The sequence below is a fragment of the Leptonychotes weddellii genome, chromosome 3 (genome assembly GCF_054177405.1).
Source record: "Leptonychotes weddellii isolate Sample4059 chromosome 3, ASM5417740v2, whole genome shotgun sequence".
NCBI lineage: Eukaryota > Metazoa > Chordata > Mammalia > Carnivora > Phocidae > Leptonychotes > Leptonychotes weddellii.
In genome coordinates, this window is record NC_138371.1 from 63,621,936 (window position 1) to 63,637,985 (window position 16,050).

General features: G+C 35.7%; 1 protein-coding gene across 4 annotated transcripts in view; it reads right to left on the reverse strand.

Annotated features, from left to right (window-relative positions):
* Positions 1-16,050, reverse strand: part of SLC4A10 (solute carrier family 4 member 10) — a 283,508-nt gene that overhangs the window by 166,446 nt on the left and 101,012 nt on the right. The window lies entirely within an intron of this gene.

Genomic DNA, 16,050 nt, shown 5'->3' on the forward strand with positions numbered 1-16,050 from the left:
ATATACAATGGAATATTACTCAGCCATCAGAAATAATGAATACCCAACTTTTACATCAACATGGATGGGACTGGAGGAGATTATGCTAAGTGAAATAAGTCAGGCAGAGAAAATCAATTATCATATGGTTTTACTTATTTAGCATGGAGGACATTAGGAGAAGGAAGGGAAAAATGAAGGGAGGGAAATCGGAGGGAGAGATGAACCATGAGAAACTGTAGACTCTGAGAAACAAACAGGGTTTTAGAGGGGAGGGGGGCGGGGGGATGGGTTAGCCCGGTAATGGGTATTAAGGAGGGCATGTATTTCTTGGAGCACTGGGTGTTATATGAAAACAATGGATCCTGGATCACTACATCAAAAACTAATGATGTATTGTATGGTGACTAACGTAACAATAAAATTTAAAAAAAGAAAAACAAGGGTTCATTAAAGGTAACATTGCTTTCTGAGTAAAATTTTGCTAACAAATCCTGGTTTTTTGACACTTAAATTGTGTGGATACAATCTTGCTAAGCAGATACAAAATTACTGTAGATATTTTCATTATGTAAGAGGTATCAGTACTGAAACAACTCAATGTGACTGTGGTCCTAGCATTCTGAGTTTTTACCAAATGCAGTGAGATTAGAGTTGTATTTGGGAATGGAATGGACTCCTACTATAATTAATAATCATACTAATAAACTATTCTTCTTTAGCTAGGAGGGAAGGGGCCAAGCTACCTACTCTTGAAGAGAACTGTGGGTTTGGTTTTTTTTTTTCCGTGAAATGAATATAACACAGCTGGTGCATAATTACCGAGTTGCTACAGCCATTAAGATGTGTCAATCATGGGAAAAGGTCAAGTACATTAAGCTGAATAAGCATGTAAACTTTAATTCCATGGAGACTCTAACAGAGTCAGGAAACACAACAAGCCATCATTTATCATAATATATCAAAGAATTCTAATTCCGACAGAAATTCTCTGCTGAGGGAGAGCAATAGTACGAAAGAGACCAAGAAGGTGTGAGTGAGTGTGTGTATGGGCTATTGCACTGCTGTTTCTTGGACTGCTTCACTGAAAGAAAAAAAAGTGTCAAACCAGTGTTGGTCACAGTCACCAGACCTCAGGGCTATATTTGTAATCATTGCAAAACAAAGGGTCACATGACTGTGACTCTTCTATCAAAAAAAATTGAAATCTTGTAAGTGCTAATGTTACTCATCAAAAAAGCCATAGTCTGAGATTTACTAGTTTACTACTCTGACATTAAAAAAAAAAAAGGGGGGGGGCGCTTGAGTGGCTCAGTCGTTAAGCTTCTGCCTTTGGCTCGGGTCATGATCCCAGGGTCCTGGGATCGAGCCCCGCATCGAGCCCCGCATGGGGCTCCCTGCTCGGTAGGAGGCCTGCTTCTCCCTCCCCCACTCCCCCTGCTTGTGTTCCCTCTCGCTATGTATCTCTCTGTCAAATAAATAAATAAAATCTTTAAAAAAAAAAAAACTTCTTTTTATAAGTTTATAACGCTGTCTTGAGCAAAACATAGCAACTAAATGACTTTGTATCTTGAGATAGCAGTGTTATTTTTCATCTTGGAACATGAAAATCCTCAACATAAGCTTCAGCATTTCTCGAATAAATGAATGGATCCTAATAATATGTATTTTCTACGAAAAAAAAAAAGCCAGGAGAATTCCCAGTTCTGGTAGATTGTAAAACAGCTTGATGTTGGGTGTTTACAGTGTTCAAAGAGAGGCTAGAATTTAAATCAATCAAGAAAGGGGATAATAAGGAATGCTTAGAGGACATGATCCCTGCACTTAAAAGATAATTATCCAATTGTGGAGGACTCAAATCCAATGAAGAAAACAGCAGCAAATATGCAAATTAGAATACAAATAAAAAGCAGGAAACAATACCAATTTGCATTAAAGCTAATGTTCTTATGTGGTATCAGCCATTAAATGCTGTAGGAATTTGTATTAGAGTGAAATCAACCATAACTTGAGCAATCAAGGAAAGTTTCATGGAGAAGATAGAACTTGACTTGAGTCTGAAACAATAAGCAGGTTTTACATTAGCAGCGGAGTGGGATAATGTGTGCAAAAGCAGAGGAGCAATTTTGGGGGATAATGTAAGGTACACGCTAAGGCAGGGGAAAAAATAAGGTAGGATAGAATACTTTTATGATCACAAAATCTTGCAATTTCACTATTATTTTATTTATTTATTTATTTTTCGAGAGAGAGAGAGAGAGAGAGAGAGAGAACATGCAAACAGGAGTGGGGGAGGGATACAACAAAGGGAGAGGGAAAGACAGAATCTTAAGCAGGCTCCATCCATTCTCAGTGCTCAGCACAGGGCCTGACTTGGGTGGGGCTTGATCTCATGACCCTGAGATCATGACCTGAGCTGAAATCAAGAGTCGGTCACTCAACTGACTGAGTCACCCAGGTGCCCCATCAATTTCACCATTATTTTAAAATATTTATGTTTGCTGCTTTATTTTGTAAGGAAGAGAGAGAAAATAGATCAACATATGTTCTGGGATACTTTAAAAAATGAACACAAAAGCGAAGGTGGTACTCCCCACCTCCCCAACCCATTTTAATTAATTTATGATTTCTGAACTGCCCTGCCACTTTGCTTTAGGGAAACAGTTTAGGAAATGAGCAAAAATGTAAAACTGTAAGATATTCCAGATTTAGTTTTGTGTTGTGTTAATCCAAAAGACACGTGCACATGTAGAAAGTGGCTCATTCTGGGAATTATGGTAATTAAGGACAAAGAGGCTTGCTTGGGAAAACAAAGAGTCCTTGAGAAGACAAAGAGGACATTTCCATGAAGAAAGTTGGGTGGGATTCAAGTGTAGAACTGAAGTAATAAAACATTGGAAAGCAAAGACGAAAAAACCTGGCACTTCTGTATAGATATTTACAAATAAGAGATAACATGGTAGATTTTTTTTAATGGCCACAAATATTTTAGCAGTTTCTCCCATCTGAGGTGAAATCTATTCCCCAATCCTTGAATCTCGGCTTGGCTGTGTGACTTGTTTTGACCTCTGGGACATCAGTGAATGTGATACAAAGGCTTGGGGAGTACGTGTACACTTGCTTTTCCTGCTGTTGTTTCTGGGAACTCTTAAGCTACCATGTAATCAGATCTATCAAATCTGCCTAATTGTATCACACAGAACTGCCAGTGTATACTCTCTTAGCACCTTATACTTCCTTATAAAACTTTTCAAAATTTCAATTCAAGCAACTAATTGTATAATCAGGTATATAATGATGTCACATTACTTCAAATTACTTTCTTCCTCAAGAGAGGTATAAAATAAGTTTCTATGGTTTTAAATAACTTTTAGGACATTTCTAACCCCTTCATTTATACAGAATGAGGATTCCTTTTCAAATTTAAAACTAATGAACTTTTCTTCTCAGTCAGAAAACTTAAAAACATCAAGGTATTTAAATATTAAGCAAAGTTAACAAGGAATTTATATTTTAGAGCATACTCTAAAAGTTCACTTTAAAGATCACAGAATTTAGAGCTGGAAAATTCTTCAGCAATCATCTGATTAAAATCTCTCATTTTAACATGTAAAATAAATAGGAGCTGAAGAAGTGAACTCAACATTTCTAAAACTAAACACTGTTAAGTAACCATATCCAATAGGGCAATTTTAACAACTTAATACATTTTTTCCTTATATGAAACTCTACTATTTCCATAGAAGATAAAATGATAATATATTTCATCTTCCATATAACAATCTTTTGAATACTTTAATTTAGCAGTCATGTTCCTTGTAAGTATTCTCTTAGCATTTTCCTCAACTAATATTTGTATGAGATGACCTCTCCTGAGGTCAAATCCATCTTCTCCAGTGTGTCTACCTTAGATGTAGTCAATGTATGAAGGTCCACAGGACACATCTGGAACATTTTTGTTATGCCCATATAGACCCCTACAGGACCTATAGGTGGAAATAATATTCCAGAAAGTGACTCATCCAGGGAAAGTATGAAGAATAAGAAGGAAAAAAGAACCAAGAATAGATGTGGAAGGAAACCAACATTTCAAAGATAGATGAGAATTGTAATTGTCAAAGGTTTGAAGAAATAGATGGAACCTCTCACATTATGTTAATGGTAGTGTATTTCAGTACAATCATGCTGGAAGCCAATATAAAAACATGTATCAAAATCTTAATTTAATAACCTTTTGAGGTAGTGATTCTGCTTCTGTGAATTATATCGGGAAGGTCAAACGTACAGAAATACCTATACAATAATGTTCATAGCCACTTTGTTTAAAAGAGAAAAATGAGAAATAATCAAAATTTCCACTGATAAACAATTAGTTAAATAAAGCATGTTACAACCATTCAATAAAATGCTAAGTAGCAATTTATATGAGTAGTATCTATATAACATGGAAAGATCTTGATGTTTTTTAATGAAATGAGAGTAATTTAAAAGTTAAAAGGTACCATAATTCCATTTATATATAATTTAGTTATAATCATGTATCTGTTTATGACACATGGTTTAACTAATATTCTGTTCATAATATTAATTCCATTATTATTCTGCTCAGACTATTAATAGTATTACTTTTAGGTGGTGGGTTTTCAGGGTTGTTGTTTTGTTTGTTTGCCTTCTTTATACTTTTTATATTTCTTGGATTTTTCTAATGGAATACATATTATTTTAATAATTTTTATTTTTTAATCTATTTTGGGGAGGGGAGGAGCAGGGAGAGAGGTAGAGGGAGAATCTTAAGCAGGCTACACACCCAGCACAGAGCCCAATGTGGGGCTCAGTCTCATGACCCTGAGATCATGACCTGAGCCAAAATCAAGAGATGGACGCTTAACTGGTGCCCCTATTTTAATAATTTTTAAAACAATAAAATTAATGTAATTTTGAAAAAAAAAAGTATAGAAATGTCAGGCAGAGTAAGAGGGGACAAGTGGGTAAAACAGAAAAAATATCAAGGAAGCCATGATCTGAGAAAATCATCAGCCAAGGGAAGAGAGATGAGAGAAGAGCGGTCTAAAAACTAAGGCATAGTCAGAGTTCTAAAAGCAACAGAGAATTCAAAAGGAATGAGGACAGAGAGCCATTGTAGTTGGCAATTAAGAGCACTTTTTAATAGTTAGATAGGATACATATTAATAAATCTTAGCATGAGAGAAATAAGCCATTCACATAAACAGTTGCTATCTCAACTTACTGAACAAGACTTTCGTTTTCATGATCACTGTTATTAACTGCATTGGTGTTGCTGACACTATAATTTTGTATTAATCACTGTGATGTCATAAAATGCTTTTGTGCTATATTGTCGTCTAATTAAATCATGGCAATTGTCTTCACAAGAAAAAAACCTGATCTACAAAGGAAAAAATAGGCATAATTCTAAGTAATTTAGCTAGAAATTAGAAATCCCTTTGCTAATAAGACTGTAATACTTTTATTACAAATGCTCCTAAGGTAATTCAGAAGCAGTTTTGAAAGTAGTCAAAAGGAGGGGCGCCTGGATGGCTCAGTCGCTAAGTGTCTGCCTTCGGCTCAGGTCATGATCCCAGCGTCCTGGGATCAAGCCCCATGTCGGGCTCCCTGCTCAGCGGGAAGCCTCCTTCACCCCCTCCCACTCCCCCTGCTTGTGTTCCCTCTCTCACTGCCTCTCTCGCTGTCAAATAAATAAATAAAATCTTAAAAAAAAAAAGAAAGTAATGAAATGGAATATTCATAATCTTCCTGCCTCAGAGACAAAAGCTTAATTTACCAGCAGAAAATTAAAATTTTACTTTCTTCTAATCACAATTTCAATTATTTTGTTTCCTTTATTATCATTCCACCTGAAGCTCATTAAGGGGTAGAAATGATGGAGAAAGGAAGGAAAGAGAATCGATTTTTTTCATTGTGCTTTCAGCAGTTCTGATACGTTAAAGGTAGTAGGAACGACTAGGCAGCCAGGAAAGTGGGAAGATAGAATGCAGAAATAAACAAGGTTACTGGGAGAAAATATAAGAGAGCATTCAAAAAAATACTCAGCATACTGGTACCCAAATGGAATTAATTCTGTTAAGGTAGCAGTGATATAGTACTGCTAAATGATAGGTATGCATTCTCCAAAAAATTGAGAGCATCACCTCTTTCAATTATTATTTAATACTTATTATTATCCCTATTTACATCCATTTATATTTTAGTGTAGACATTTATGTGCAAAGTGGCCACTGACATTTTTTTCCAAAGGGATGTAGGACTGAAGTGCCCTATTGGTGGCACCAATATCTAAACCTCCTCAGAGAATGAAGAGCATAGAACAGACAATGGCTCGGTGTTTGTAGGCCTTAATTAATTATTGAGCACTTAATTAAATATTGGTGAATGATGACAACTTCCCTAGAAAGTTCCTAACTGACCAGTAGCCTATCCCTGCGTGTACTACTGTGAGATAACTCTATAGAAAGGCGACAACCTGAGGAGGCTGCAATCACATGCAGCTTAGGAGCTTTAAAGTAGGATCACTCTACGGAGCACCTGGGTGGCTCAGTCAGTTAAGCTCTTGATTTTGGCTCAGGTCGTGATCTCAGGGTCCTGAGATTGAGCGGGGGTGGGCCTCCACTTTCAGCAGGGAGTCTGCTTGAGGATTTCCCTTCCTCTCCCTCTCCCTTTGCCCCTCCTCCGGCTCACGCTCTGTCTCTCTCTCTAAAATAAATAAATAAATCTTTAAAAATAAATAAATAAAGTTGGATAGTTCTGGGGGAAAGATTAGCAGCTGAAATAGAGACTTAAGAATTTAATCAAGAAGTAGACTAAGTTCATCTACTTCACAACGTCACCTTAATAGTACTACTCCCACACTATTAAACTGTGTACTAAATAATGAACACCCTTAAGTCTCAGATGTCTGGAAAATGCAAAACAAAAGTATAATATTAATATAAACCTATGTAGTATATACTAAGAAGCTTTGGTCATTTGTGGTCTGTCTTCAAAGTTTTCAATATTTAAGGATTCAAATATTTAAGGATTAAAGGAATACTTTCTTTGCTGTAAAATTCCTTCTTTTAATATTTATAGGATTATATTTAATACAATGAAAAGGAATTTCTTTTCATCTATTATATCTCTGAAATAGTAATTGATTGAAAATGTTACATATACACACACAAACACAGAATTCTACTCATTCACAGATGATATATTTAAGTCACATTAGAAAGCAAATACCTTCCTCCCCCCTCAAAAAAGAAAGCAAATACCCTAAATGCTGTACCATATCTTTGATGGTAGAAAATCATATTAAACAGAGCTTGACTTACAAGGAATAATGAAGGGAGATTAACAACAAGGGCTTTTATTCTAAAATCGGCTACCAAAAAACTGACATCCTAAGCTATGGATGCAAAATGTATAATCAGGACCCCTAAATTATGAAACCATAAATTTACAGGATTTCTTAGTCACATATACACATTAGAATATATGTTACTGCCCCCATGCAAACACGTGTCTACAACTATTGACAAATGGTCAAACAAACCACAACCAAATTTTAAAAAATACTTTAAGATCTTTCAAATTTACTTGGAATTACAATATACTATAAAAACAGATTATAAATAACTACCAAGTTACCACTCACTTCAAATAGATAAAATATCATAAATAAATTATATATCAAAATATATTGATGTGGGTCACATATACAAATTACATGAAATGCCTAAAATGAAGAAATATGGAACATAATGTATAGCTCACCTGACAGTTAATTTTAGAAATAAAAGTATTTAAAACAATATTCTCATATTTGTTTCTTATTCTTAGGATACCCAGGGGAAAATACAACAGTTCATTATGAAATGTGCTCAGGTGGCAAAGATTGCTCAATAAGGAAATGAAATTTAATATTGACTAATTTTTTCTGAAATCTTCAGTATTAGTCTATGTGCCTAAATAAATGTAGGACCTGTACTCATTATCTTTAGTTTTTCAGAGGAAACCACTTGTGACATTATGATGATTATAGTCAGAAAACCATTTCAGTTATCATAAGAGCTCAGGAATGGGGTGAAAGGAAGAAAGTGGGAGGGTACCACCATTGAGAGAACTATGTTGTAAGATCACTTTGTGCTAGGTGCTTTACTTACATTATCTTATTTTTGCATTTGGGTCCACAATCTATTAAGTGGTCCCCAAAGGAAATAAACTAGTAAACCATTTTTTTCCCCAAATGGAATGAGCAAAAGAATATCAAGATAGTGACATAATTTTCTTTATTAAATCCTTGAGTGAAAAGTATTTTACTGTCTGCTAAAATCAATACAGGATAAAGAAAATGTCTCTTTGATTTAACTTGTAGGCCAAGATTTAAAGATGAGTTTAACTGTTCTGTTAAAGTTTTAAATTTATGAATTCCTGAAAATCACTGAACTGTAACTAGATTGACTTATCTTAGTGCAGTGCAACATAGTTAGAAATTTCTGTATTTACATGTAATTCAAAGGTAATTAAATATTTGATGAGCGTTAATTATGCACCTAATTGCATTACATAAATTTAACTTCTTACATGATTAGTGATATATTATTAAATAACATATAAACGAGATTCAATGCAACACATTCCTAGTTCCTATCTAATTCAAGAAAAAGTGCTAGATAACATGGGAGAAAGCAAATATGTGTAAGATGACAATTTGTCCCTCAACAAGCTTATAATAAAAATGGTAAGAAATATATACATGGGGTGCCTGAGTGGCTCAGTTGGTTAAGCGGTTGACTCTTGATTTCAGCTCAGGTCATGATCTCAGGGTTATGAGATCAAGCCCCACGTCGGGCTCACACTAAGCATGGAGCCTGCTTAAGATTCTCTCTCTCTCCCTCTTCCTCTGCCCTTCCCCCCCCCACCGTTCATGTGCTCGCTCTCTCTCTCTCTCTCAAAAAAAAATATATATATATACATATACATAACAATAATATAAAAAAAGATGTAAACTCAGAGGTGTGAAGGAAGAAAATAATTATTCTTCTAGGAGGGATCAGGTAACACTAATGGACGGGAAGAATGGGCATTCTATTTCTGTGTGGAAGGAAATCACTAGCAAATGGTGGAGATGGGAAGGCCCCAATTTGGGGCAATCCAAAAGGCCTTAAACAGAATAGAATAATATCCCTGAGGTTTTACTGTGTCTTCTATGTTCTCAGACTATAGAAAAATAGAAATACTTGCTAAAAATATGGAAAACAATAGTCTCTCACTAAATAGGTTCTTTGTGTTTCAGTGATTTAGGGAAATATTTAACCTGTGAGGAGCAATAGGTGGAATGTTAGGCAACAAAGAAATATGAAAGGCAAAAGTGCAAGCATTCTACACCATATACAAAATTATCTCAAAACGGATCAGAGACCTAAATGTAACACCCAAAACTACAAATTAGAGGAAACATAGGGAAAAACTTTATGACATTGGATTTGATGAGGATTTCCTGTATATGACACCAAAAGCAAAGGCAACAAAAGTAAAACTAGACAAGTTAGACTACATAAAAATTAAAATTTTCTGTGTATGAAAGGACAAAATCAACAGAGTGAAAAGGCAACCAATGGAATGGGAGAAAATATTTCTAAATCATATATCTGATATGGGGTTAATATCTAAGATATATAAAGAATTCATACAACTCAAGAACAACAACAAAACACCCAATTAAACAATGGGCAAAGGACTTGAACAGACATCTCTCCAAAAATGATGAACAAACGGCCAACAAGCATATGAGAAGATGCTCAATATCACTAATTATTAGGAAAATGCAAGTCAAAACCACAATGAGATATCACTTCATACTCATGAGGAAGGCTGCTTATTAAAAACAAACAAATAAGCAAACAGAAAATCATAAGTTTTAACAAGCATGTGGAGAAATTGGAACCCTTGTGCACTCTTGGTGAAAATGTAAAATTGTGAATTGCTATGGAAAACAGTATGGCAGTTCTTCTAAAAATTAAAAATGGAATTACTTCATGATCCAGCAATCCACTTATGGCTATATATTTAAAAAGACTTGAAAGCAGGATTTCAAAGAAATATTTGCATACCCATGTTCATAACAGCACCATTCACCTTAGCCAAGAGATAAAGAGCAACGATGTCCATCAACAGATGAACGGATAAACAAAATGTAGTACATACATATAATGGAGTATTATAACCTTAAAAAGAATATAAAGTCTAACATGCTAAAACACGGATGAACCTTGAAGACATTATGCTATGAAATAAACCAGTCACAAAAAGACAAATACTGAATGATTGCAATTACATGTGGTCTCTAAAGTAGTCGTACTCACAGAAACAGAAGATAGAATGGTGCTTGTTACAGGATAGGGTGGGGAACAAATGGGAGAGTTGCTTAATGTGAATAAAGTTTCCGTTTTCCAAGATGAAAAAGTTTTGAAGATTGGTTACATAACAATGTGAATATACTTAACACTACTGAACTGTATACTTAGAAATGATTAAATGGTAAATTCTATGTTATGCTTTTTTTTAGCAAGAAAAAAGCATTTTAAAAAATTTTAGCAAAAGACAATCCAGTTGTTGGTAGTATTGCCTTGACTGGAAATTGATCAGTTCAGTCAAAATTACTAAAATAATAGCATGTCATCTTTAGCTGCTAAACTTTCTTCTCTTTATTATCATCTAGTTATTAACAGGACATGCTACTTTTAGAGGTTTGCCATTAATTTATTCTTACACTTGCAGAAGATACAACAATGGTCCTATCTGAAAAAAAAATTATTAAATCTTTAGAAAGTGTAGGCATCAATTGGGAAAAAAAGCAGGACCAGGGTGGACCATGAAGAGAGAATCAAGGTGAGTAAGAGTAACTGAAGGGGCAGTTGGTTACTTTTATTGTGCCTGTGGAAACTGATCCCACCTATCCATCCATCCATCATGGAGTTTCAGACTCAGTAGAGTGTTGACACTCTCATATTGTCCTTTCAACAGGTTCGCTGGAAACAGACTCTGGAACCCATCTGTCTTATCAAGGCCACCAACATACTTGCCACTTCTTGTTCATTTTGTCGATACAATGAAACAATGTAATGTTCTGTAGAGTATCCACTCAGTTCAAGTCTTTTTGGACTCTATTATGACAAAGGGTAGGAGACTTAACACAGCTTTGGAGCAAGACCATACATGTATATCGTTATACTTCTGGTAGTCCTTCTTGATAGTAATAGGAAAAAGGGCATTTACCAGATCAAGAGCTGCACACCACATACTTGAGGCCATGTTAACCTGCTCTAAGATTCCATTTCTGACAGAGCAGTTGCAACTGATGCTACCACTTGGCTGAGTTCGCAGTCACCCACTACCATCCTCTATGATTTGACAATTTCTGCAATAGCCAGACTGGCATATACTTTAGGTCTTTAAAGATGACACTAGGGGCACCTGGGTGGCACAGTCGGTTGGGCATCCGACTCTTGATTTCGGCTCAGGTCATGATCTCAGGGTCATTGTATTGAGCCCCGCATCGGGCTCCTGCTCAGCGGGGAGTCTGCTTGGGAGTCTCTCTCTCCCTCTAACCCCTCTCTCTGCTCATGCTCTCTCTTTCTCACTCTAAAAAACAAACAAACAAACAAACAAATAAATACAGATGACACTAATCTCTGCCACTTTCTGTCACATGCAATACTGATTTTCATATACTCTCATGGCCAAGGCAAGTAGTTTGGGAGCCTTCTCTCCCACTACGACAGGATAGTTCTTAGCCTCATAGGCTAAGACACCAATGTAAGGTGGATGTCCTGCCAGTTACCAAGTATGTATGTCTACTGGTACTGTTCAGGGAGCAGGAAAATGATGAATGAGTGAGTCAGGTTCCTCAGCCTACAGACTCTGAGACAGAGATCTGTGTTCAGAGAGTTTAGTGAAGAAAGCTGTCAGCAATAACACCTGTGCAGAAATACCGGCAGCAGCATTTGGTAGAGGAAGAAGTTTAATTATGGTACAGTTGCAGTAAAAGCCTCCGCTGATTCCACAGGGGGCTTTGAAGCTGAGACCACCCTTCAGAGTTGTAACGCATTGAGGCAAAGGGGCCGGGCCCTTACTCTCTTTCTTCATTGAATTCAGTGTGCCCCAGGGGAGGCAGCTCCCATAGCAAGAGGCAGCTCCTTTCAGCTGAAGGAAATTTCTGGGGAGGAGCTCGGCCGTGGGGCAAAGCAGGCAACAGCCACGGCAACTGGGGAAATAAGCACCTTAAGAGGGGATTTTGGTGGTTCCTGGTAACATCCACTACTAAGGTTCCTGGATTTGGCAAGTAAAAAGCAATAAATAAAAATACTGCATGGCATACCTATACTGAAAAGATACTCATTACTTACGTAAATTTCAAATATAACTGAGTATTGTCTATTTTATCTGGCCACTCTGTCCACTACACATGTGTTAAAGGGCAAGTAGAAGAAAGAGTTTCAAGGGGATTAATGCATTTCTCCTTTTGTAATCTTATACTTTGTACAGTAGTAATCCTACATGGACATGAGAGACCAAAAATAAAAATTGGTTAACCTCAACAATTTTTGTTCCACTCACAATCCTGACTTGGTCTAATTATAGGGATCCAATGCCGCTCACTACTTTTTACCATAGGAAGCAGAAATAGGCTTAGAAAGAACACTAACAGTTTTAAGGAGGGCGGATTGTGGGAAAGAGAGCACACAGTATACAGACAGGGAAAGAACTAGAGCAGTGGCAGTGGGAATGAAAGGGAAGAAATGAGAAGAGACGCCCCTGAGATAGATTCAGAGAATTTACTAACTGTATGATACAGAAATACAGGAGGTGAACAGAATCTAACAAAATTCTATGTTCTTGATTTTAGGTAACAGGAAAAAAAAGGATATGGTAAAGATACATGTAAAACAAAAACATAAATAGGTTTGAAGGGAGAAATTATACATTTGACATACTATTCATCCGAATGTATAATATACGTGAATGCATTAACTAATATACTATACCAAGCTGTTGATATTGGTCAAGTGATCATTTTCCATTAAACATATTTACCTGAGACTTTATAGATATTTTTAACCACCTAGCATTTCTACAAGCTGTGCACAGGATGTTAAATTATACTCATAATTCTATTAGCTATTAATAATTCTTATATATCCATTAAGTCCCGTAAACACTAATTTTCAAATTTAAAATCTTAATTGAAGGAAGACTTTATAAAATGTGTGTTTTTCTTAAACAGCAATTCCTAACTCTATTTTATTAAAATAAATATCTATGTGTATGTTTTATACACATTAACCAAAGAGTTCTTAAAATGTGGAACTCCTGCCCACATTACACTCCGCAATGCTGTCTTTCTAACTGGCACTCTCCCCTTTACCCATTTTATATTATGCTGTCAGTTGATTTTTCCTGAATCATGACATTCAACACATTGTCCCTGCATTATTTTCTGATTCAGAGTAATCAATCTAGGAACCACTAACAGATCTATTAATTCTTTGTGTGCATCATAGCAGAATCCTGGATAGCATCCTCAGATGCTAGGATGTTTATCCACTTAGTATGGTCTGGGAGCAGAACAAATACCGAGAAAGTCAAAATAAATACGTTTTTCCTATTTTAGTTCAAAATTCTAAAATGTAATGTTAGATTTGCATTCTATGATGTTAATTTTAATCGCCAGTGACTTAGTGCTTAGCGACAATTATTCACTTCTGGGATTAAAATGCCCACTATAGACATCAATAAACAGAACAAAATCTGACTTATCCAGTTGTGTTTGCCAATCAGAAATCTATTTTAATAAGCATCATACACCCTCACCTGAGTACCATGCCTAGTAAGAGAAAATGTATGTAATACACGTTGATATAATAATTAGAATAAACATATTAAATCCTATTTTTGTACTATGTATTTTCCAACCAAAGGGAAAATTCAGTATTTTATTGTAATTATTTATAAATTATCCATTGTTAACTTTCAGTAATCTGTGTGCAGATTATCCATCACAATCTTTAAACCCAAGATGGCTTTTTCCTGCGATTATGTTTTTAGAATAACTTCTTGCTTTATTGGGTTTTCTTACATGTGCTTACTGAATACAAGTATAGCTTAAGCCATGACATGACCTAAGTAAGAAGGTAAATAGCTGCTGGGGAAAAAATGTAATATAATGGCATTTCAAATCCAAGGAGAAATTATCTTTATAGTCTCCATTATCAGTTTAGATTTTTCAAGTTTCTGCTCCCTTAAATTTATATAATGCATATGGATAGCATAGCAAATCTCTATGCCCACCCAGTAAGTATAACCTTCCTGGACCTGCATATTTCCGTGCACCAAGCAAAACGTCAGGTACTAAGTAGGTATAGTTGTTGAAAGTTTACTCTAAATATTATATCAATTCTCCTGTTGTTTAATTGTTGTAGCTAAACATAAGACCTAAGAACTATGAATTCCACTGTAATTTAATTAGTTACCTGACAATTCTTAGGATGAATGCTCCTTACTTAGCTGTGGTGGATTATTAAGAACTATCTCTGATTATTTTTACTTAAGATTACCTGGGTTTTATTTTTTAACCAAAAGATGAAAGATATCATATACCTTGTATCCCACTAATAATAATTTCTGGTTAAAAATTAAAATGAAGCAATGATGTGTATACATTAAATTGTGGTTCAGTAGTAACTGTCAAGATTTATGTAAGTCTTATGCCAGGTACTATTCTAAGTATTTTTCCCTTAATTCTTATAAAAACTTTATGAAATACATTCCATTGTTACCCTTATTTTATTTTATTTTTTAATTTAAATTTTTTTATTTGAGCATAGTTGACACACAGTATTACGTTAGTTTCAGTAATTATAACATAATGATCGGACAAATTTATACATTATGCTATGCGTATAGCTACCACCTGTCACCATGCAATGCTATTATGGTATCATTGACTATATTCCCTATTCTGTGCCTTTTATTCCTTGACTTACTCATTCCATAATTGAAAGCCTATATCTACCACTCCCCTTTACCCATTTTGCCCCCTCCACAAACATCAGTTTGTTCTCTGTAAAATTTACAGTTCTGATTCTGCTTTTTGTTTGCTTATTTATTCATTTGTTTTTTTAGATTCCACATATGAGTGAAAACATATCTTATTTAGTCTGAGTTATTTCACTTTTCACCCTCTAGGTCCATCTATACTGTCACAAATGGAAAGATCCCATTCTTTTTTATGGCTGTGTAATATTTGTGTGTGTGCGATATCTTCTTTATCCATTCGTGTATCGATGGACAGTTAGGTTGCTTCCATATCTTGGCCACTGTTATCTCTTTTTTTCAAAAAAACCTTATTTACAAAATGGTTGGCTGCACAAGCTGTAGTTTGCTGATCTAAAAAAATTCAAGTATTGATCTTGATTGCAAGTATCTTCGTGCCCCTTTACATTTTACTCTAGAAGGTAGTGCCTCACTAATCTTACCTGGTGCCACCTCTGCCAAATTCCCTCAGTTTGGGGGGACACGGAAGTGGACTACATCTGGAAAAGACCCTGATTATGGTCTGAGTTCTGCCACCAGCTGCCTGAGTGACCTTGGGCCCATCATGCCCCTTCTCTTCCTCTCAGTTGCCCCTTGTAGAATTAGGGAGAGTCCAACTACATTATTTTTTAATTTTATTATGTTATGTTAGTCACCATATAATACACATTAGTGTTTGATGTAGTGATCCACGATTCATTGTTTTCGTATAACACCCAGTGCTCCATGCAGTACGTGCCCTCCTTAATACCCATCACTGGGCTAACCCATCCCCCCACCCCCCTCCCCTCTAGAACCCTCAGTTTGTTTCTCAGAGTCCATCGTCTCTCATGGTTCGTCTCCCCCTCTGATTTCCACCCCCCCTTCATTTTTCCCTTCCTACTCCTAATGTCCTCCATGCTATTCCTTATGTTCCACAAATAAGCGAAACCATATGATAATTGACTTTCTCTGCTTGAC